This window comes from Canis lupus, chromosome 29 (genome assembly GCF_011100685.1).
Source record: "Canis lupus familiaris isolate Mischka breed German Shepherd chromosome 29, alternate assembly UU_Cfam_GSD_1.0, whole genome shotgun sequence".
In the NCBI taxonomy this organism is placed as follows: domain Eukaryota; kingdom Metazoa; phylum Chordata; class Mammalia; order Carnivora; family Canidae; genus Canis; species Canis lupus.
In genome coordinates, this window is record NC_049250.1 from 40,922,210 (window position 1) to 40,945,984 (window position 23,775).

Below are 23,775 nucleotides of genomic sequence, written 5' to 3' on the forward strand. Positions count from 1 at the left end.
TGGCTTCCAGCAATTAATTAATTAATTAACTAATCAAAACTTCTAGTTTAATGTTTCAGAGGCATATGCTTCAGGTAAGCCAAGAGTCAGACCCTCTGTCTCCCTGGAGGTACCTATCCAAATTTTGAGAGGCAGTTTGCTCTATGACCTCAGTTCTCTGATGGGTAAAAGAAATGTCATTGGTTTTTGTTTTTCCAGTTTTTTTCTAGTTAAAAGATGGGAATGATGACTTCTAAACTCTTTCTATATCTGCACTTAAACTGAAGTCCCCACACAGTTTTTAATTTTTAAAAAAAATTTATTTTTTGACTCTAATTTTAGTGATTCCATTCCAGCAACAGGTGTCAAAACAAAAATCCAAAAATAATAGTGGCTTGGGTGAGATAGAAGTTTATTTCTATTTCAGTAAAAGGTCATTGGGGAAAGCTCTGGTGTCCCTGGACACAGAATCTTCCTACTTTGCTTCTTCACTAACCTTAGCAAGTGGAATCCATAACGGTCTAAAACAGTGCTAACCACAGCCATCACACCTGCATTCAAACTAGCTGGAAGCAAGAAGAGGGAAAAGAAGGTACTCTTTTTATGAAAACTTCCTGGAAGCATGTGGCATGATTTCTTACATCGCATTGGCTAGGGTCTATTCACATGGCCCTACTTAGCTACAAAGGAAACTTGGAATTGTAGTCTTTATTCTCATTGGCTTCTGTGCCCAGCTGAAAATTAGGAATTTTTTTTACTGAGGAAGAAGGGGAGAATGGATATTGAGAGACAGTAATTTGCGTGAATGTTTGTGTATCTGTGTGTGTGTTTGTAGTGTAATGTCAACTTTGGAACAAACTTTGGCCTTGGGCATAAATCCAATACCTGAATTCCCAAAAGGCTTTTTGACCCCCAACACTTGACCAAGTCTATCTATATATTCCTGCCTTTTTGGATTTCCATATCTGAGACACAGTGTATCTGATAAATGGTGTGCAGCAGTTTATCAGTTAAGCCTAAAATAAACATTCTGATGAGAAAGTAGGTAAGCAATAGGGCAAAGTAAGTGGTGTATGAATCAGGAAGTATAAGGCTATGAATCAGGTTATTAGTTCTTGGGGAACTCAGCCTGTTAGTTGCTTCTACATCAACTTTTCTTAGATTCAGTCAAATCACAGGACCAATAGGAAGTTAACTGAGGATTTACTGTGTTCTTGGTTAAAAGGTGGATATAAGTAAGAAATAAAAGACACCTTCCCTTTTCTCAAGGAACAAAGACTAACATGAAATAGTTTGATATGATAAGTAGCATTTATCTGTGTTAAATAAAATGTTATATAGAATAAAATAATTATACACAAACATATCCTGTATACATACATATCCTGTATGAAACATTGTACAGGATAAAATACAACCTTATGCAAGGTATAGAATAGTCTTATAAAATACAGAATAAGACACAAATAAAAAGGGATTGTCATTATTATCTAAAAGCCACAAAGGCCATTGCTTGCTTCACATTTGTTCAAAATTTAGAACTGACAAGGAGTTAACAAGCACTCCCTACTCCCTGGCCACTTGGCAATTAATGATATGCCTAAAAATAGTTACTAATTGTAATAGGCTTTTATTCAGAAAAGAAAAATATCAGGGCAATCACTCACAGAAGGAAAATTATTATCTAAGTTTCCATTCAGTAATTTTTTTCCCCCAAAAAGTACTTAGAATTGGGCTGTGGGCTTCCTGCCTTGGTAGGCTCCACTTCTTTGAGTCACTTTGCTGTTTCTAACATCTCTAACTAATCATAGTCACAGAAATGACAGGTCCAAACTGGACAGCTGTTTCTTGAAAATAAAATGTCTAACAGCAAAACTATTGCCCTTGCCAATGAAAAAGCAAAGGCATCTGTACTTCTCAACTAAAAGGGGCTGTTTCTTGGTTTTTCGGTTCCTTTGTAGTTTCAGGCCACATTTAGATGAATCTGTTTTGCTAAAATACTGAATTTTCCAGTGAAATCAGTTAGGTATTAGCCTTTTGTCAGGCATAGCAGAATCATGACATATTTAAAGATCCAAGATGCTTAGTACAACAGTCATGTAGTTTTTGTTCATTTTCCCTAAATTCTGAGGCAAACAAGATGCCACAGCCTGATTGGAACAATTTTGGAGCCAAAAAAAGAATCTTCATTACTACCCATTTATTTCCATAGTGGTTTGAGGTGTTTCAGGATTGTGGTAGTGCAAAGAAACCCAATTAGATTAGTCAAATCACAGGATTAAGAACACACCCACAAGCAATCAAGAACCACATATGTAAAGAGCAATGTGATTTCGGTTTTTTAAAAGAGACAATTTAGAATAGCCTTTTTAAGATCAGAAAACATACATATCTAAAAGTGCTATTAATAGTAATGATAATAAATAATAATCTAATTTTCCACTTGAAGGGAAAAAATTATTAGCAAGAGAGAAGTAAAGAGAAAACAAGAAAAGTGGAAGATAAAAGAAAATCATCAAAAATACAGGTCCAAAGAGACATTTTCATGGAGTAATTGCCCCATGATGTGGCTTTTAGAATATTTGTTGCTAAAGACTTTTATAACTCCATGTGTTTTTTTTTTGTTACAATTGCTTTAATGACAGCAATACTATTATCTTTTTTATATTTGTCTCTTCTTAAAGAAGTACTTTGAGATCCTGATTTGAGTTGTCAGCAATTCCTCATCCTGGCCTGCAGCTTTGAGTTAATTCTGTAGTACAGAGTGCTTCAAACTATGTGAAATACTCAAGAGTTAGAGTAAGTGTGTACTGGCTATTATAAAAATGCCTTTTTGTCCTTAAAGTCTCCAAATACATCAAAGAGATAAACAAAACAAAACAAAGAATACTAAACAAGCAATATAGTGTTTTAGAGATAATGGGCCTTAATGTTATTCCAGCAGAATACACCCATTTTACAGATAAAAATATCAGATCCCAAACAATTGAAACAACTTGTCAAGGATCATAAAGGTAAATGGCAGGATAGCACCCAAGTTGTGGCTCCTATTTCTATTTTCCTGCTTCTCTATATAAAATTAAGCTATGATGTACAGGTACCTCTATAGAATTTTCCTGTGTATTCCACATTCTACTCAAAAAGGCACCCTGAATAACTAAGCCAGATATCTAGTAGATGAAAAAATTATACTTGCTTTTCCTGAAAACTCTGCATTAAAGATATCAATAACATTTGGATACAGGTTCTCTTTAAATGGCTAGTGATAACTGGAATTTCTCATTTCCTCCCATGCCAAAATAAAAGAGTAGAATTTTTTATTTTTGCTCAAGTCTTTCAAATGAAAAAGAATTGGATTGGATGAGGAAAATGAGTGTGTCATTGAAATAAAACTACCAATTTCTCCTTTCCCTCTTCTCTGGGCTCTGTGACAATGACTTACATCTGGGCCACCACCAGGACAAGTGAGGAGGGACTGTCAAATTAGCTAAGTCCTATGGATCAACCCTGGACTCATGCATATACTGCAGCCAGATACATTTTTATCAAAGTGCAAACATTCTCTTATTTGAACGCTCAGAACACGTAATTAAAAATGTCACTTTTCAATGAGACCGTTTCCAGTTAGTTGAGAAATAAATTCCTAAATTTGATACCTCACAGTTGTAAGATTCACAGCAAAAACATTTCAGCCCTATATCACTCAGTTTCCTCATCAGTAAGATGGATGTGAATTGACTTGACCTCACATGGTTGTTGGAGCCATGAGTGACAAATTCACCTTTCTGAAACATCTCAGCCCATTGAAGGTAACATGCTAAAGACTATGACAAATTGAGAGTATGAGCCACTTGTTAGTTCATTAAATTCTAATTCCATTAAAGCCATTTAAATTGAATGCTGAAGTTTCCCCAAATTGAATTACACCTTGTCCCTTTTGTACAATTGATGCAATAGTAGAAGGTAAGTTTGTAGATATCAAATCATACACAGTTTTGGGTTTCCAAAGTCCCAAGTAGTTAGGAGAAACAAATGCTGTAAATGGTATAATAGTCTATAGGAATTTATTTTAAAAAAGCAGTTCCCCTTTAAATGTGCTAAATTATCTCATAAGAATATATAGATCATCTAAAAATCTTGGAAAATGATAGCATCAAGTAAAACACCATATGAAATCACTTCAAGTTAGCGTTAATCAACATGAAATACATTTTGAAGAGTGATTTAAGTATAATTGGCAGGACATTGAACACCACAATCAGGATGCCCTTGTTTTCCATCTTTTGCAGCTTTTTTTATTTTTTTTCTTTTCAAAAACAGAAGTTAGAATTGGTCCATGGAAAGAAATTACAAAGTATTTTCAATTTGCAGAGCTATCAGGGCATGGAAAAGGAAGACCCTAAATTCCTAATTGTGAGCAACCTGAAAAGTTTGACAGGAATTATTTCCATTTAGCTCTCAACTAAAGGTATCCAGGTGGCCAGTGGAGTGACATTTCCACTACACATATTGGCTCTTTGGCCCTTTTCACTGTTCATTTAAATCTTCATTAGCAATTATTCTAATGAGCGAAAGAGGTTAAGGATTAGGAGTTATAGAGGTTAGCTCAATCAATTTAGGCCAACTGGACAGTTCATTCAGTTCCCAAAGTGATTACCTGGTTTGATTGTCTAGATTTATTGATATACATAAGCTAAAATTACACTTCCTTTTTTTTTTTAGGGAACATGATGTTGATAAATCCATCTAAGTGAGAATGTGGGACTCATTAAAATGTGATTAAGTTCACATAATTTTTTTTGTCTTTTTGGCATTCTTTATGGTATAATACAGGGATACCATGTGAAAAATTTGTATTAGCTTGTATTAGGAGGATTTAAATATTCAGTATGCATATCTAAAATGTAAAGTCAGGTTTGATTGGATCCACTTGATAATGTATCAAGTTGTATGTTCCATCAAAACATATTGGGAGAAAAACAAAACAAACAAACAAACAAACAAAACATATTGGGAGAATAAAAGCCGAAGATAAGATTAGTCTAAAGAGGCAAAGCTGAAACTTAGAGGCATTAGACTCTAAACATGTGGAAAGTAAAACAGTTTCCTGACTGCCTCGCAATGAACAAATCACTTGTTTGCAATGGAAATAATGCTTCATGTTGTTATAAAAAGCAATGCTATTCTTTCCCTCCATTCTTACCTTCCCCTAGTTTTAAATTTCATTCCAACCCCCTCCTACTTTTAAATTGTTGGAAGTACAAAGGACCTGGCAGTTATGAAAATAGACCCCTTGCTGAGTCAGTTACTTATTAATGGATGATCCTTTAGTTAACCAAAGTTCAGAAAAACTTTGCTATGGCCAAATCTAGGGATTCTGTTGAATGTTAACGGAGACCTGGCTCCACTCAGATGGGGGTTGGATTGGGTTAGGGGTCTAAAAACCAGCAAAATAATGGTTTTAGTCTTCCATTTTCCAGTGGTTCATTTAATAAAGATTATTGACTGCCTTATATGTGCCCAGGACCGGTCATCTTCACAAGCTCCTTCTCCTCGATCCAGCTCTTAGAAAATGGGTGGTTTCTTCCAGAGTTCCTTTTTCTCTCATTGCCTGTAGTTTTTCTAAACTCTTAGTAGATTAAGTGATACTGTCCTTCTCTCTTGCTATCTGTAATCACTTGGCCTATAATTGAAAAAATGAGATCATTAATACAAAGAGGTTACTAATTGAAACCATTTCATATATTCCTCTCTTGGAAGTATTAGAAGTTTTAATAATAGATACATGTATGTAATGGTTTTATAGATAGATCTATAGATAGATGATATAGATAGATCTAGATATAGATGATATAGATATAGAAAGAACAAATAAGTAATTTCAGGTCCTGGCTGCGTGGCTGAGGGAAGAAAATTGTCTGCAACAGGGGGCTTTTCTCATTCCAGTAACACACACCACTTAGGCCATCATCTTTAAGTTAGCTTCCTTCCTTCATCTAGCAGGGGTAAGAAGGACTATATCCCCCAAATTAAGACTGTGAAGGGGTTCACTATGTCCCTGGAAAGGAGTAGTTTGGAAGGACATTGATTCTTTTCTACAAGGAAAACAGTTTGACCAGCCTCTGAACAGTAGCTCCCCGGCTGCCTGGAAGCATTAGCAACCTGTTTATTTAAGAAAGTCACAGCAAGGACTCCTACTTACAACAATACCCTCCCTTTGCATAAGCCTTTCTCTCTCCCATTTCCTGGGGTAAATTCGCTGTTGGATTACAGAAAAAAAGAATAACTTGAGAAAAACGAAGATTTCTCGATAAGACTGGAAAAACTCAGGCTCGTTCTCTGAGAAGAAATGCCTCTTTCGAGCGGGGAGAAGGAAATTGGCCTGATCTGGAAAGCCTCCTGGCCCACAGGGAAGGACATGCTGCCCTGAGAGAGCCGGGTCAGCGCCGGGTGTCTCCTCAGGCACCTTGCAGTCCAGGCCTCCAGAGGTTGCAGGTGGAAGCCTGTGGCTGACGACGTGACTCAGAAGTGGCAGCCAAAATTCCATGAATCTGTTCTCTCTGGCAGGTGGTCGAGGTATTGAAAGGGCTGGGCCCTGACAGCAGGAGGACCTGGGCCAAAACCTGAGGGAGTCTTAGCACGGAAAAGCTGACACTTGGCCTGGAAATCAAATTCCAGGCACATGTGGCAATGTGGTTGCTGTTTTACAAGAATGCTCAGGAAAAAGTCTCAGAAGCTGCCAGGCTCGGGTCATCTGCATCCTGCCCCAGATTGGCCGAGGGTCACAGGCAGGAGAGCGCTGGACTCCTTGCCCTAAACGCCTAGTGCACTCGACTGATAAGACTCACATTCCCCTAGGCCCTCTGCTGCCCACCCCCAGCACTGCCTGAGTTCCTTCAGTGCATGGACCCCTTTTTGCAGTTGGTGAAGTCCTTAGACTTCTCAAAATAATGTTTCTTAGATATAACAAAATACGGTTACGAAGGAAATCCAAGTTTCTTGGTATTGAGTTATCAAAATATCGTTGAATTCATGAGAGATAGAAACATAGAAAATATATGAGACAGAAACGTAGGTATGTGTATGTGTATACTTCTGTACAAATCCGCTAAATAACAGGATTTAATACACATACCTAATAAGTGATGTAATTTCAAAGTAGTGGTGAGTGGAAAAGCATTTCAAGAGGTTGGTGATAATTGAAATGTGATATGAAAATATCTGATTTCTATTGATGAGGAGGCACAGGTATTAATGCCACCTCGGTTTGCTGTCAATGGTCAAAATTGAAGCATATAATACATTTTAGCTAGAGGTTAACAAAAAAAAATGATGTGATGTTTCGTCCCCAAGCTCATGGACCCCCCTGTTTGGACCCCCCATTCTAGCGCTAGCTCTCTACCTTCCTTCCTCATTAGCAATCAGAGATCACTTACTTCTTGACTTCTGCAATGTGAAACAGTCTGGAATGTGTATTTCACTCTGGCATTGCTATTTGACAAAGGACAAGAAAGGGGTCAATTTTAAGGTCTTCCATGTGCTGAAAGCTTTACAAACATTTTCTCATTTAATTCAGTGGTCACAACTTTTCAAAGTACAGAGGGGCCCTTTATATAGATGAGGAAACTACAGCTTAGCCAAGGCTGCAGCTAGTGAGTTCTAGAATCAGGTCTAGAACCCAGAACTCTACCCAGCCCTGCCGCCTCCTCCAGTTTATCTAGTTTCTTTGGGTGAATTACACACCTAAGGTCAAGTAGTATCCAAGACTTAGCAGAGACTTACTTTCAAGCCAACTCAGTAAACGTTTCAATGTAGAAGTGATGCACACCATCTCTGGAGGCACACTGCTTAAGTTCAGGTCTCTGCCTTGGACCTTACTGTGTAGCTTTGGGCAGGTTACTTAACTTTTGCAAAATCTCAGTTTCTTCAAGTGTTAAATATCTTACCAGGCTTTTGTGAAGATTTCATGAGTTAATTAAGGTTGATGATAGGTATCATTATTTGAAATGTCAATCTGAAAACCTGCTTACTACTTCATAGCCATGTTTTATGTTTCTTTATACTCTCTTGTTATCAGTCTTGTCCCAACTGTCAATTCTCCACAGTAAAGTCAGACTGCTATGTCCACATTGAAAAATGCGGATTGTGTCCTTTCCCTGTTTAAAATGGTTCAGTGTTCAGTGGGTCCCCGTTGCCTTCAAGAGGAAGTCTACTCTCAGTACTATGACTTAAAAGATCCATCATAATTTGGCCTGACCCTACTTTTCCATTTACCTCACCCTCAACCTTGTCCTTTATATTCTAAGCATACTGAATTATTTGAATTTCTTGAGTGTCTCGTGTTCTCAGAAGCAAACATTACAGATTATAGTAGTCATTTTTTTAATTCTTTCTTACTAAAGGAACCTAAATGTATTTACTGGTCCTACAGAGGATAAATCTTTTAAGAAGGCTGTCCCTTTCCTGAGTTCCCGGGAATAAATCAATTGTTCTAAGAAATAGTGGTTAACTCATTACCTTTTCAAAATGGTTGTTTAAGGCCAATCATTGACATTAATCACGGGACACTAATCTGGCCAATGAGACTAAGTGAAAGTCTGTTGGGGGCTCTTAGGATCCAAGACAAGAATGATTCCTTTTCCTACTTTTGAAGTTTAATGTGTAAAGATATGCTACCAAGGGCTGCTATAGACAACTTATGGCCATGAGTGGAGCTGCTGACTGTTGAGAATGGCAGAACAGAAGGGCAAAATAACATGTATTCTTAATGATTTTGTGGGATATTTAAATTAATCTATTCTACTCTTCCTCCAGACATCTTGTTCTGTGAGATAATAAGTGACTTATCTAATGTATACTTGGTTTTCTGTGTCTTGCTCCTGAAAGTCTGATATGTTCTTTCACCTATTGTCTTTTGTACTTATATTTTCTATGTCTGGATCAGTCTTTACGTGATCAACTCTTTGGTTATCCTACCTAAGTAAGTACTGAATTTCCCATCCTTCCCTACTGCTGCTGGTGGCTACATGATACAGCCTGGTCAATCAAATAAAATCCAGAATTAGTTGAGAGGTTTTGGATAGCTGTGCTCTTCCAATGAAAAACACAGTTGACTATCATGGCCATTCTTTCTTTTCTTGCCTTGAATGCAAAAATATTATTTGAAACCATAGCCATCTGGTGACTTTGACATGAGATGCATTTGGGAAGTGCCAAGAGAGTTTCAAAGACATCATCAACACTGACATCACTGAGCTGCTGAAACAATATTAGTAACTGCCTAACTCTTGAATTCTTATTAAGTGAGCAGGAGAAAACCATGTTTCTTTAAGCTACCATAGTCAGATTTTCTATGACTCACAGCCAAGTGTGTTCTTTATTGATATAAAGATATTCAGTAAATACAAACTAAGCCCTGGATTTAACACAATGCACGGATGTGTCTACTATTAAGAATGGTCTCTTAAGAGACTTTCACCTTGTTCAAGTAAGATAGAGTGGGTTGTGGCAGGTCCATTCTCCAATTGTAAAACAACTGATAAATTATAGACATTATATCTTAAAGGCCCCTCAGAGCTGTGAAAGCTATAAAGAATGGATACACTAGAATTCTAGAGAATGGAGAGCTGCTTGAAGTTGAGATGACAATCATAAGCCATTTTTTTCCTTGAGGACATTTATTGATATTGAGTGCGGATTGAGTATCAGGATTCTTTTCTTGGAGAAAAAACTCAGTGAGTTTTTGGTTAGTAACAAGTTGGAGTTTTGAAGGCTCTTTTCCCATGGGCCATTTCTTGAGGTCTGGGGTTATACAAAAGGTTTTCAGCTAGGCCAGAAGCTTCTAAAATACAGAATAAAATCTCCTGTAGTCTTTCAGAGTTTAGGAAATAAAGATCTTCCTCAGTATGAGAAATACTTGAAGCACACTGCTGGTATTCTCTTTAAGACACTTGCTGGATTTTGAGGCAGTTTAAGGTAGAAGGTTGGAGAACTAGGATAGAAATCTCTGAAGGTCAGAGCTGAAGCTCCTGCAGTCGCTTATAACTGAAGAAATGGAAGTATGCTCGAATCTCAACCAGAGGCCTGGGAAGACCATTCAGTAAAAATAGGAGCAAGCTAGAATCTTACCAGAGGAAGACAGACTCCTAACAAAATTGAATTTCAGCCCTATTTAGCTCACTCCTTCACCCTATCTGCCTAAGAGAAGAAAGGGAAATCCACTTCTGGTGGAATATAATATTGTCTGACTCCTCTAGGATTGCATAATGTCCAGAATGAAATAAAAATAACCAGTCAAGGGAAAAGGCAAGAAAATATGATTGATAACTAAAGAATAAAAGAAGCAATGCCGATATTGTAGGTAGACAATGACTTCAAAATAATATGATTAGTACATTTAATAAAAAATGAAAAAGATAACAAAATACATGAAAAACTGAAAATGTAATCAAGAATTTGATTTATACTGCAAAACAATTAAATGGATATTATAGAACTGAAAAACTACAGTGTCGGAGATGAAAAACTAATGCAATGGGTTTAGCAACAAATTTGTTATAGTAGATGAAAAGGATAGTGGCCTAGAAGTTAAGTCAATAAGAATATACCTAAACTGAAACACTAGGAAAATGAAGAGCAGAAAAATATCACATCAGAGTTATGTGGGAAATGCTCAAATATATGTATAAATGGCGTTGCAGAATGAGAGGAGACAGAAAATGTCAGAGATAATGGCTAAGCATTTTTTAAAACTAAAGACACTAATCCACAGATTTAAGGAAACTCTTCAAGCCTCAAACAGTATGAATGCACAAATAACCACATATAAGCATGTTTATCAAACTTCTAAAGTTAATGACATAAAGAACATTTTAGAAGCATCCAAAAACATAAAGAAAAATTCAAAGAAGTAGAAATGACTTATGTTTAATTTCTGAAAGGAAATGATGGAAACCAGAAAAAAAATGATTTATTTAATGGGCTAAGTGAGAGCTGGGGGCAGTGAAAATATTTTTCAAAGGTGAAGGTAAAATACAAAAATGTTTTTAGAAAAACAACAACAGAGGAAATTAATCACCAGTAGGCCTTCCTTACAAGAAATACTCAAGGAACTTCTTTAGGGAAAATGAATGACTCCAGGTGGATAAATGTGTGGGCAGGAATGAAAAAAAGAGCACTTCAAAGGGTGTGTGTATATATGGAAAAATTAGTAAATTATATAAATATGTAGGTTATACATCATATATATGTATAACCTACATATTTTTATATATGTAGATAGGCTATAAGAAGCAATTATGGTGTCTTTCAGGGTTCAAAGATGTATACAACTAAAATATATGGCAAAATATATGAAAAAGAAGGGAAAAGGGACAATTGAGATGAAAAAGCCTGAGTATATCCTGGAAGTGGCAAAAGTATAAATTTGTATGGAAATCTAATAAGTCATGCCATAGTTTTAGGAAAACCACTTTAAAAAAGTAAACAAGTATATAACAAACTAGAGAAGGGAAACTGGTATAATAAAAACACATCTGATTAACCAACAAGGAGACAAGAAAAAAGTAAATATAAAACAGATGGCCCTAACTAGGAAAAAAAACAAACCAAAACTCTAATATGATGGTAGATATAAGCCCTACTATATCTGTAATTACATTAAATATAAATAGATGAAATACTCTAAGCAATATAATAAGATTGTCAGAGTGGATAAAAAACAAAACTTCACAATACACTTTTTCAAGAGATGCACTTTAAATATAAAGACCAGAAATTTAAAAGTGAAAGCTTGGAAATAGATGCACCATGCAAGAACTAACCAAATGAAATTGTGAGTAGCTACACTTTTATCAGAAAATATGGACCTTAAGGGAAGAGGTATCATTGAAGAGAAGCGGAGACATTCCATAATGGTAAGGGAATCAATATAAAATGAAATAATCACAGTTTTAAATCTATATATACCTAATTACATAGTTTCAAAAAGCAATAAATGACAGAAATAAAAAGATCCATGGACAAATCCACAAAAACAGGGGAACTATAAGGAATCAAGGTATATATTGTAAGCCCCAGAACAGGGATTGGCAAAAAATTTTTCTGCCAAAACCAGATAAAAAATAATTTTGTTTTTTACAGGCCATATGACTTCTGTTACAAGTACTCAGTTCTGCCCTTGCAGTGTAAAAGCAGCTATTGACATAAATAAATGAATGGGTATGGCCTCTATTCCAATAAAAGTTTATTTATAAAAAAAATGGAGGGGTCGTGAGATGGATTTGGGCTGGAGGCTATAGTTTGCTGTCTCCCTTGTTCTAGAGCAACCTTTGAAACCAACTGACAAAAAACAACAAAACACTTAGGCAGTAGTAGAGATACAATGGAAACATAAAGAACTCTCAAGTCATCCAAAGGAAGGCAGAAAGGAAAGGAAAAAACATGTGTGACCTAAAACAAAACAAAGCATACCTAGCTTGTCACTAAAAAGAGGTTATATTTTGAGCTCCATTTTCATGTTTTTTATGTCTACCACTCAATTATCTCTGATGCTGGGTGGGGAAAAGAGAAGTATTATTTATTGACCTCCTAAATCACCCAAACTCATCCCCTTCCAAATCAAACTCTCCTCTTTATTTTCACACACACACACACACACACGCTCACACACATGTGCGTGCCCACAAATCCTACTCACAGAAGCCTCTGTGTGTATAAAAGGGTTTACTGTAAGTTTGGGAAAATGAAGATAAGATTTTAGATCATACCCACTCAAGAACTTCAGATTGCGTATTAGCCGTGCTTGTTCTTGAAGGTCTTCTGGTAGGGTTCTGCTTTCAGCCAGGATGGACTAGGTCACGTGGGCCACTTATCGAAGAGCTAGGAATATTAAATACATTACAATAATTACATATTTAAAGGGTTGGCAAGCTATAGGTTACAGGGCAAATCAGCCATGCTCATTTTTTTGGGAGGGGGTATTTTTTTGTGCTATAAACAACATAACTAGTCGTGACAAAGACCACATGGCCTATGAAGCCAAAAATATTTACTATCTGGTCTTGACAGGAAAGTTTGCTTGCTCCGGATATCTTAAAGGCGCCAGAGAGCTTCAGAAACATTGAAGACAAAAGGGAGTAAAATTGCTGAGAGAAAGGAAATATTCAAAGAAAAGTTGAGGAAATACATCTGTCCCGGGCCGGAGGGGTGGGGTTGGGGGGGCTTGCTCTGATTCTTGGTGAAGGCTGGAGTCTGAGAACTAGATTTGGCTTGGACAGAATACGATGGATGGGGGACAAAGAAAGTAGGGATATTTTGGTGCTCATATAGGACAAGAGGTGACAAAGTTGGAGATTTGAAGGGTCCTTTCCCTGAATTCCAGAGATGCCTGGGCCAGAAGGCTACAAATTAAGCCAAGACCTTGGCAAGGCGTTTTCTTGCTGCTGGGGGGACAGGGCCCCATTGAGGGAAGGACACTTTTCGCAACTGGAGAGGTTCTGAAGCCCTGGATTAAAGTCCGTTGACATTCATGATCTACATCCCTTTTAGCCCAGGCAGGGAAACTCACTCTCCAGGGACACCCTGAGTAGAGAATCCAGGCTTGGACCTCAGTGAAGGGTCATTGCTAAGGGACAGAGAAACAAGACTCCTAACAGTATCTCTTTGAAGAGGGTGGATGAACAAAAAAGGATGAAACAAGGGGTAGGTATTGATAATATTTCTATTTCATGGTCTGGGTGTGATCATTTTCTAAAAATTCACGGAGTTATATTTTTTGGATTTGCACATTTTGGAGTTTGTGTATTATATTTCAATGAAATTTTACAAAAAATTAAATCCTCGGGCTAACCATCTCTGACTTCCCAAATCCATAATTTGTGGTAGTTTCCAAGAAGAACAGTTTAGTCTTTTGCTTACTTGACCCCCACTTAACCCGTGCCTGCAAGGTCTCACCTTCTACCTGACGCTACTTACTACTTTAATTTCCTAAAGACACTTCTTTTCCTTAAAAAAATGATTCTGACTTTAGTTATTAAAATGATTTATTTTCACCCCTTTTCAGAAGTAATGGTCACGTTGCATTCTGTGTGGCTCAGTTTAGCAGAGTATCACATTTAAAGAAGAACACAGATTGGGGCATGTCTAGAAAGAGGGCAAGCAGGATGATAAAGTATAGGAGAATTATGTTGTATGTGGAACGTCTGAAGGGGCTGGGGATTTTCACACTGAAAAATACTTCTACTAAGTTGTGGTGCAATCTTTGCTTTCAACCCTTAACGTATTTTGTGAAAGAAAGATGTATTTTATCCTAAGTGTTTGGAAGGCAGTGTTCTGGGGGACAGGGGTTGACCGTTACAGGGAGGGAGTTTCCTTTGAATTCTTAATTACCCATTCATGAAAAAAATGGTCGTGTTCTTCATGAAGCCACTTAACAAACATTTGTTGATTGGTCGATCTATCATAGTCTCTACTGCCAAGGAGTCCGTGGTCTACTGCTGAAGACAGGTACATACAAGTACAAAACAAAGTGAAGGTCCAAAGAGTGGCATCTCAAGGCGATGTTGGGGCCCAGAGGAGAGAGGGATGGAGGAGGAGCAGGAAGTAAGGAGGGAGCTGCAAAGCAGACCTCAGAGCCTTCCTGCCCCCTGCTCTCCATCCTATGCCTCCTGGAAATGGACAGCACCACAATCCACCCAGTTACTCGAGGCGGCCTTGGGGTTCCAGGTTCCTTGCCTGAATAGTTCCATGGCACCCTAAGTCTTCTGCCTACAGGCCTGACCCCTTCAAATCTGACATCACACAGGCCGTAAGGTTACTTGTCTGAAATAGAAATGCATCGTGTAGACATCCTGCATGCAGTCCTTCGGAGGACCTCCACATGTGGAGAAGCCCCCACTCGTCACCCATCCAGCTCCTCTCACACCAGCTTCCCACGTGCGTGTGCCCCACAGTCCGGTGGTCATTGATCCACGTTAGTGATTCTGCTGCTTGACACTCTTGCAGCGTTCACGTCTGGGTTCACCATGTTCCTTGGATCTGAAGCTCCCTTCCTTAGCATGTCCCTCTGGAAATGCTACTCACCCTCCGTCCATTGGCTTTAACATCGATTCTACAAAGTCTTTCCCGACTCCACACTTGGGAGATGATAGCTCCCTCCTCTACGTATCCGCTTGTTTCCTGCGGGTCTCTAAGGTGATCTGGGTTTGCCTTTCTTCTTGCCAGGCTTTGAGCTCTTAAGGGCATGAACAAGATTACATAACACAGTGGATTCTGGAGTCGGACTGCCTGGGTTTAAACTCTTGGGTCCATTTCTTATTAGTTGCATATCTTTGATTTCTTCACTTCTTTGAGCCTCAGTTTTTTTTTTTTTTTTCACCTGCATAGTGGAAATAATGGTACCGTATGGCCGTAGGCCTTCCCTAGGAGATGTGATATACCATTGTTTTTGTTACTATTCTTACCTCTGCATGGGAGGTACCTAATTCAGAAGATGGTGTATAGTAGATCCTCAATAAGTATTTTTTCCAACTCTACACATTGCAAGAAAACATTGGAATACACTAATACATATACACATGCCCTGGGAACCGGAATCTGAGAAACTTACATGTCACAGGTATTATTTTTATCAAAGTGGTCCATCTCTGGTCTCAAAGGGGAAATTTTTCTTCATAGTCCAGTCTCCCACAGTCTCCTTTGTTCTATTTTCTTCTTTGTGGCCCTGTATAGAGCGTTTTTGGAGAAATTCAGTGCTTTAAGCTAAAGAAGTAGCCATAGAGCTCCCTCAGTGACATTTATTCATAAAGTCATAGCAAGTAGGAAGAAGCTTGGGGATGAAAGTCTTAGCCCATGGGCAGCCGTTTGACTGCTCCGTTGTTAGGAATAAGTTTTCACATAATTCACACTAAATCATCTCTGTGCTCCAATCTGAAGTATAAAAACCATCTTTCAAGCAAAAGCCAGTGACCATGACCTTTCATAACATTAGAATTTGATACAAAAAGTCATATAATATAGTTTTTGTAATGACACTATTTCTCACTGGCCTTGCCACCTTGCCACACCAAGACCTTCTAAGACTAATTAAAGCAGTAAGGTGTTTTTTTTTGCTTTCATCCCTGGATTCTGAAAAATTTTATTTGAGGTACAGAGTGCTTCTTTCTTTATATTTCTAAGGAAGCTTTCATAACATGACGGCCAAATTATTTGAAAAATGTTTCCCTGTGGTGATGTCATTTTGAAGGAAAAACATACTTGGGATATGAAGTATTCCCATCAGAAATCTCTGAGATCTTGCATCTGTACTCTTAACCCCAAGAGGTTATCAAATGATAGTAGATGATTGTAAAAGGGATGACTTCTAATGGGGTGTTGGCAGGCAGGCTGGCCAACAGTCATAGGTCACTGAACAAATATTTATAGGGGAAGTGAAGCCTTCATTTTTGCTTTCACTATCAGACAGCTTTCAAAAGTCTACAAAGAAAGACTAATGCTCAGGATTTAGATACCCTTGTACATGAGAAAAACCCAGAAACCAATAGCTTTGTTGCAGGTTTTTATATGATGTCAAATACCAACCTATAATAATACACTGCGCTGCCTAAAGGATTTCCACAATGAAGGGGTAAATATCCCATAAGTAAACACAGCCAGACCAAGAAGTTTAAGGAAAAATGCATCACCTGCCCAAATAGACCACGAAGAACCCTTATAGAATGTGTAGATATTAATTATAAACTGTGAGGAAGCATTTATTCATTGATGATCTCAAGGTGGTTGCCAAGATCACTCTCAGTAGACAAAATTTTTACTCCCACCTGGTCAAAGGTATATTATGGCAAGTTTTCTTATCAGCTATTCCTTCACAAAGCAAGATCTACATGCTTGTAAGTACAGTTGGCCAACAAAAATGGAAAGAAAAAACAGATATTTGGGTTCAGGTGGTCCTTTAATTGGCTTTTGGCTCATTGGGGAAGCGTCACAGAGTTGCAGCTAGGGCGTAGGCTTTGAAGCAAGAAAAACTCAAGTCAAAAGCCTTTTCCTGCTTTTGGTCATCTCTATCCCTTTTTTATTTTTTTTTGAGATTTTATTTATTTTTTCATGAGACACAGGCAGAGGGAGAAGCAGGCTCCCTGTGGGGAGCCTGACATGGAACTTGATCCCAGGACCCCAGGGTCATGCCCTGGGCTGAAGGCAGATGCTCAACCACTGAGCCACCCAGGCGTCCCCTTGTTAGCTCTATCATACCCAAGTTCTTTAACTTCTCTTAGGCTCTGTTTTCCCCTTCTATAAAATGGGTACAATCCACAGGGTCACTGTGAGGATTCAATGAGATCATGACAATTAAATCTTTGGCATGTTTCCTGGCATTCAAACATTGTTCCCAAATATTTAGTTATTGTACATTCGAATCAGTGACTAGAGGGATAGGTTACCTTCTATTTCATTCAGCTTATAGAGTGAAACCTGATTTTTCTGGTAGTGTTGACAAGTCTTCCCAGGGACTGGTGTCGGTGTTTTCAAGCCCATAGGAGAGCCAGAAGAACCTAGACCCAGGACTCCCCAGCTGTAAAGGAGGAGAACGGGCTTTTAAGGCCAAGAACTGCTAGCAGCAGAGGCTATGAGTCTGACTTGCTAAACAGTTTATGTTGATACTTTGATTCATTGCTATGGGTGATGACAACTGCAGGAAGGACAGGACCATGGTGATGGCAGCAGGAATGAGAGTTCTAAGATGAGTCACAGAATAATCACAACGATCCACATAGGGTTGCACACTCCTGCCAGACAGCTGCCTTCTTTCATTGGACAGATTGAAGGACTGCATGTGAGGATTCATTAGTCTACTTCTGGGTATCACAGAGAAGACCGTCAATGAATGGTAGGACTTACAACTGGTCTGCAGCCCATGGGTTTCTCATTTTGATAGTGTGAAAAGAACCACAAAATACAAGTTTCATATTGCAGCAAACTCTTTTTTATACTAGTCTATGGGGAAAATTTATGGCAAATGTTTTCTCCAAATATATCTCAATTAGCAGATGACAAAATTGAACTGTTAATTGGGTATCAAATTGAGAAAGACTCAGATGTTTTATGCAATTATTTCCTAATAATCAACTCTGCCTGCTAATTTTATTTTGCACTAGGCATTTTAAAAAAGAAACGACAACTGGGACATGTATTGTTTATTAATAAGTGCATGACATGCCTCACGCACCATCCCATAAATAAATACTGTATCCATATAACATGGAATATCTGAAATTTTCAAAGGACTAGATCAAACCCAGGTTTTGTTCTTTATATCAAGTGTGTAAAATTAGTTACCTTCGTCTAGTCAGGATCCAAAAGGTGCCACAGGTATGCAGCAAACTCTGTTAGACCTTCATCTTGGAAGAGCAATCCATCATGACATCCGCACGTTATGTACGTACGTGCATATGTGTGTGTAGAACCTCACAGAAATATGTAAAGCCACCTAGTTACAGTAAGTAGTGGCCTTATAGCAGATTTGATTGTTTATAGCCCTACCTTGCTAGATTGTTATGATTTTACAGATAAAATGCCATAAAAGGAAATGCCTTGGTCCAGTTTTCTACCTCAGTGAACAGCATATAGTGATATCTCTCTGAGATGATTTAGGATCATGTAGGGATTCGACATTTAATATCCTGAGTGTATAAATGAGCTTATAAATGTGGATACATTGGAAGTGGAAGAGAAAGGGAATGACATATGATGATCCCAGGACATGATGGCTTATGTATTAGTTTTCTATGACTGTTGTAACAAATTGCCAATAACAGGGAGGCTTAAAACAGCAGAAATGCATGCTCTCACAGTTCTGGAGCTCAGGAGCTAAAAGCATTGTGTCAGCAGAGCTGATTCTATTTTTTTTTAAAGATTTTTTAAAAAATTATTTATTCATGAAAGACACAGAGAGAGAGAGAGAGAAGCTGAGACCCAGGCAGAGGGAGAAGCAGGCTCCCTGCAGGGAGCCCGATGCGGGACTCGATCCCAGGACCCCAGGGTCATGACCTGGGCCGAAGGCAGATTCTCAACCACTGAGCCACCCAGGTGTCCTGAGTGGATTCTTTCTGGAGGCTCTTAGGGAGAATCTGTTCCATGCCTCATTCCCAGCTTCCGGTCGCCACTGGCAATCACTGGGGCTCCTCTTATAGATGCAGCACTCCCATATCTGCCTGTCCTCCTGAAATTCTCCTCTTCATCTTCTTCCCTTTTTTTTTTTTTTTTTTACGAGGACACTTGTCCTTGGATTTAAGGTCTGTCCTAATCCAGGATGATCTTATCTCCATATCCTTAACCATGTGTGCAAAGACCTTTTTTTTCTCACATATGGCCAAATTCTGAAGTTCTGAGTCAATATACATTTGATAGTTTATAAGTCAACCTACTATACAAGTAATGGGAATAAACCCATTACACCACTCTCACAGGATTACATTCTAGATGATTGTCACAAATAAAACAAAGCTTGTGTTCCTGGCCTTATTTCCCATTTTATGTTGACGACCTGGGAGCTTTTACATAATTCAGAGGGCCACTTGCAGTTGCTGTGGAAGTCATGATAGAATGCTTTTATGGGCCTCACTCCTGTTTTTCACCCTGGTTTCGTATATCTTCTCTTCATCATGTATTTAAGTCAGGCAGTTTTTGTTGGATTCTTGGGAGTCATCTTAAAACCTTTCTGGAAAAAGCCAGAGACTAAATATCATATTTACCTATTATAGGAGAATTATGTCCCCCTAAAATTTGTATTTTGAAGCCCTAACTCTTAATACCTCAGATTATAACTATATTTGAAGGTAAGGCCTTTAAAGATAATTAAATTAAAATGGGGTTGTTAGGATAGGCCCTAATCCAGGATGACTGGTGTCCTTAGAAGAGAAGATGAGGACATAGAGGAAAAAATCATAGGAGGACACAGTGAAGAGATAGCCATTTGCAAACTGAGAGAGAAGCCTCAGAAGAAACCAGACCCGCTGACGCTTTGATCTTAGACGTCCATGCCTCAGACTGTGAAAAAAATAAACATCTGGTGTTCAAGCCACCCAGTCTATAGTATTTGCTATGGAAGCCCTTAGCAAACTAATATAATGACTAAATATAAGGCAATTTTTTTCTCAAAATCAGTACTCAGAAAGGAAGAACTTGCCTTATAGTCAAAACCTTGAATATTACAGGGCACTCTGTCAAATATTTTATATTAGATAATGAGGTATAGTTTGGGGAAGAAACCTTAGCCTGAAATGACTATAATCAGTGCTAGTTTTGGGGTGTTTTAGGAAGGTCACCTGACAAAATTGGTGAAAGGAATCATAATAGCAAAAGGAAATAGATTATTTCACAATTATATTTTTGCATATGATTTCACAATCGCAAATGTTAAATGTTATTTTACACAAGATTAAAAAAAAATACTTTAAAAAGCCAATGCCTCACATGGTTATGTTGTGGAGAATAGAATAAATAGGATGGATATCTGTTATAATATTATACGAAAAGGTTGGTCTAAAATCTCCAGTGATGATATTATATGAAATCTAAAAAGCATTAGCGCTCCATCTCAAATAACTGGATAGATGTGAAGATGGCAATTCTGCCTTAGAAATAAATGAGGAAATGAAGCCTCCTGTCAAGAATCACCCCCCCCCCCGGGGTGCCAAGCACGTAAATGAGTCGAGTTGGACATAAATCCTCCAGTCCCAGACAAAGACCTCACATGACTGCAGCTCCTGCTGATACTTTGCAGCCTCATGAGAGACCACAAGCTAGAACCCTCTGGCTAAACTACTTCTAGATCCTTGACCCACAGGAAACTGCGTGAGAAAATACTGTTTTATAGTTTTAAGCCACTTATTTTGGAGTAAACCGTTATGTTGCAATAGAGCGTGTCCTCGCAACGTATTTGTTATGGTTCTGGTGAGCAATGCTCTGTTCTGGTGAGAGCTGACTTCCCGGTTTGCCATCCTCTTGCTGCGTCCTCACGTGGTGTGGACAGCGGTGAGGAATTGCAGATTCTTTCCTGTGTCTTCTTATAAGGGTGTGAATTCCATCACGAAGGTAGAACCTTCCCCAAAGTCCACCTCCTAATACCATCACATCAGGGATTAAACCTTTCAACATATGAATTTGGGGGGTGGTGGGAGGCAGCACAGTCATTCATCTCGTTAGCAGAGAGCTAACAAGAATTTTGGAACCTGGAGGTGGAGTGTCCATAAATAAAAAGAGAAGAGAATGAGGGGCAGGAGCTTTGGAACAGAGCAGTGGGCATCAGCTTTTCAAGGACTTTGAGAATAATGTTCATTAAAAGCCTGAAGTTTCCTGAAGAGACTGTCATTAGAACTTGATAGCCTTTGAAGGGGCCGCTGGTTAGGTTTTAAAGGAATGTGAGGTAAACACTGTTCAACATTTAAAAACTGCAGGAGGTTAAATTCTTATATACTGGCTGAGAGTTGAGCCACACTGTCAACGAAAGAAGGAAATAAATAATCTTGATCAGATTTCCACACAGTGATGAAGGTGCTATCCCCAGTACTTCCTTGTTGCTAAAAGCAAACTACAAGAGAAGAGTGGTGAAGGAAAGAACACTCCTCAAAAGGAAGCCATGACATGTTGGTTATGACATTTTCCAGTCTTTCTGATGGATGTTGATGTTAAAGTTAAGAAATAGCTTTTAAGAAAAAGATCGAATCCAGAGCATTGCTGAGAAAACGTGTTTCAATAAGAAAGCCTGGGGTATAACCGTAGAAATTCTTTGTTAAGGCCTCCGAAGGATTTCAGATGGTAGCTTAAAAAAGCATTCGGTGTCTTCTGAGAAGATCAGCAATTTCATCAGAAACCATGATGTAGACTGATCTTCCAAGAAATCTGTGTAGCTTCTGTTTAATGAGTGAACAAGAATTATATTCATAGAATACCCACAAAGATTTTAAGAGAAGTGTGTTGGCAGAAAGAAATGTGATTATGGGGACACCTGGGTGGTTGGGTGGTTGAGCGTCTCTCTTCAGCTCAGGGCATGACCCTAGGGTCCTGGGATTGAGTCCTGCATCGGGCTTCCTGCATGGAGCCTGCTTCTCCCTCTGCCTGTGTCTCTGCCTCTCTCTCTGTCTCTCATGAATAAATAAATAAAATCTTTAAAAAAAGAAAAACCAAAGAGTTGTGAAAGGGGAGGTGGGTAGGGGGTTGGAGTGACTGGGTGACAGGCACTGAGGGGGGCACTTGATGGGATGAGCACTGGGTGTTATACTATATGTTGGCAAAATGAATTTAAATTAAAAAACATTAAAAAATGTGTGTCGACAAAATGTGTTACTTTGCAAGGAATGGAAAGAGTATGACAAAAAAGGACCCATTTGGACCATCAAGTTTGCAAAGGAAGCAAACAAATTGAGAAGAGTACTCAGCTGAAAACGTAGACTTCTCTCATGAAGGAATGATCCGGTGAGAGGAACCAAGAGCTGAGAGGACAGAGCCCAGACTCATGAGGAATCCCTCCTAAGTAGAAGTAGGATGGGATTCTAATTAAATAACTCCTAAAGCATATGTCCAGCTGTATTTCGAAATTCTGTGGATCAGTGGCCCCAGCGAGCCCAGTCGGTTCCCACTGTCTGAACAGCTGTGTCTGCAGTAGTTCCCCACTGTCTGTGACACCACTGTTTGGTGTGTAGGGAAGTGACCTAGCTCTTTAGTTCACACATATTCAGATTGAGAGAAACTGTGTTTGAGGAGCTCAACTTAGGGAAATACACTCGGGGAGACTCAATGCGCGTGGCCTTGACTTAGGTTACGAGAGCCTGGACTTCGAGATGATGCTGTCACGAGGGGGGAGGCTCGATCCACAGGAGTCCTGACTGGTGTTTCTGTGTTGGTGGGCTTCTGACTGACAGAGGCTCCGCTGTCTTTAGTGCAGCACGACCGCGGGCACTTTGCGTATCGAAATCCCAGTGTCAGGTTCATGTTGAATGAAGATGCATGTGAAAAATCAGAGTCAAATCATTCTTCGAATCTGAGAGTGGAATGGAGCCGTAGACACATCAGCTTTCCAACGTGCGTACAGATAAGTAAATATAAAAATTACATATCACGACTTGAGGGCTCGTTTCGATTACACTCTCTAAAATTTGATATTTTAAGGTTGATCAAAGTAATTACTTTTTAGATTCTTGTCACTGAGACAACAGAAGATCGCCTTATATGTAATATCGTTTTCTTTTCAGGCATGCACAGGAAAAATCATTAATTCACTGCCCACAGTACTCCCCACAGTGTTATAAGGAGCAGTAGTGCCTCGATGTACTCTGAAAAGACAAGTTTCTTAGTCAAGTAGGTTTGGGAAAAACTACGTTTTCTCCCTCATAGAGAATCCAGTGCATATGAGAGTATCGAAGGTTCTGAAAAGTCCTTCTGTAAAGAAACTAGTTTGATTTTGAGACAGCATCTCCCAAACATGATCTATTCAAGAGAAACTCCCCCCACCTTCCAAAAAAAATTTTTTTAGAGCAGTTTTAGATTTACGAAAAGATTACACACAAAGGCGAGTCCCCGTATATCTCCTCCCCGTCCCCCAGTTGTCCTATTATTAATATCTCGCATTATTACGGTACCTTTACTACCATCGGTGAAACAATACTGGCACATTATTACTCAAGCCCGTAGTTTACATTAGGCTTCACTCTCTGCGTTGTGCAGTTCTGTGAGCTTTGACGTGTTCATGGTGTGTTGTGCATGTGCAACGTCATGTGGCCACGTATCGTGTAAAATAGTTCTATT